This window comes from Pteropus alecto, unplaced genomic scaffold (genome assembly GCF_000325575.1).
Source record: "Pteropus alecto unplaced genomic scaffold, ASM32557v1 scaffold3061, whole genome shotgun sequence".
Classification (NCBI taxonomy): Eukaryota; Metazoa; Chordata; class Mammalia; order Chiroptera; family Pteropodidae; genus Pteropus; species Pteropus alecto.
Window position 1 is genome coordinate 21,275 of NW_006431202.1, and position 1,891 is coordinate 23,165.

The window sequence follows — 1,891 nt, forward strand, 5'->3', positions numbered from 1 at the left end:
AGAAAGTGGCTGAGGCTGAAGTCATCTAAAAAGTTTCTTCACTCACATATCTGGTACGTAGGCTTGCAAGTCTTGAACAGTGGGAACGGGACTAGCTGGCACTCCTTGAGATGATAAAGGTGGGAACGGGACTAGCTGGCACTCCCTAATGCAATAGAACTAGTGTTCTTATAGGGATACCAGAGCTCTCTATGTGTGCACAGAGGAAAGGTCATGTGAGGACAGAGTGAAAAGGCAGAGTTTGCAAGCCAGGTAGAGAGGCCTCACCATGCTCATTTATTGTCATTTTGATCTTGAACTTCTAGGATCCAGAACTGTGAGAAAATAAATGTATGTTTTTTGAGCCACCCAGTCTGTGGTATTTTGTAATGGCAGCCCAAGCAAACTAGTAGTATGATATGATGATGATTGATGATGATGATGATGATAAAAATTATTGAATCTGAATTGAATCACCAGATTTCAGATCAGGAAAATCACGGCTCCTCATCCAGTCACCACATGTGAATAGATTCCACATCCAGAGTTTTAGAATGAAGGATTTGTCAGGTATCCTTGAATGAGAACTCTGTGATGTTACGACAAAAACGTTGGTGTCAATCTTCATTCGAACCCTTCTCTGAGGGCTCTGAGACTGTTTACCAGGGGAACTGTGCTCTGGGCATAGAGAAACTCTTTAATCTTTCTGGAGATTGCTGGAAATACATTCTAAGCTAACAATCATTCCCAGGTGGCAAAATGTCACTTTGGTCCACTGGTCAGAAAGCAGACTGAAGGTGAACAACTATTGGCCCAAAGCTGTCAAAGGGGGCCAATTTTGTTTGTTACTGTATAGTGAGAGTAAATGTATTCTATAGGAAGCAGCCATTTCCATAGTGGGTCTCTGATCACGGGAGTAATGTCACCATGGTAGGAAGGACTGAGTAGATGTAATTTCTTTTAATCTTCCTTTCTAAAACAGTAAGCAAAAGGGGCACCATCTCCTTGGTCTACCAAAGAGATTGGAGAGATGCAAAGAGAGTATCTTATCACATTTCTATTTAATTTACTTGTTTGGCTTGGGAATAAAATGAAAGACAGGCTAAATCTGTTTGGAAAATGGGATCTTAAAAAATTCCTGTATCACTAATCTTTTCATTTAGTGATGCCTTCGTATATGAAAATTCTATAGGACAAAGTCAAAGGATACCTTTAATTATAATCTCTCAACATCTTTATTTCCTAAGGCAGGTCTCACTTGGAAAACAACGAGGTTCATTGAAATAATCATATAGATTAATTAGACAAATAAAACAATGTCTTTTGTTCAAATTACTTGGTAACAAGGGAGATTATCAGCTATTCCATGTAACAGAAAGATAAAATGATTGGGACACGGAAACTGAAATTTTTATCCTAAATCCGTCACCATCTGAATGTGTAATTTTAGAAATGTTTACTTCTCTGGGTCTCAGTTTCTTCTAATGCAAAACAAAAGGAGTGTATCAGATACTCTCCAATGATCCCTTCAATACTCAATGCCTCAGATTTTATCGTTTACTATTTAAGATAAAATTCTGGTCTTCATGTACTTGCATTACCAGAAAACTCTCATTATAATATAATCTGAAATACAGCATTATTATTCTGCATAAAGTGAACAAGGTCCAATACTTACCAGAGACTTGTGACTTTTGGAGAGCTCTTAAATTAGGCAAAGACACTGTGGAACTGAAAGAGCAGAAACCGGCTTTTAGCTACATCATGTACTAGTTACACCAACCTGGGCAAATGAAATAAGCCATTGTAAGCCTCGAGCTTTCTATTAATTGAGAATAATGTACTCATCTCATGGGATTAATTTGAGATTAAATATTAAGGTGGATTACAAATAATAAGCATTCAATTTATG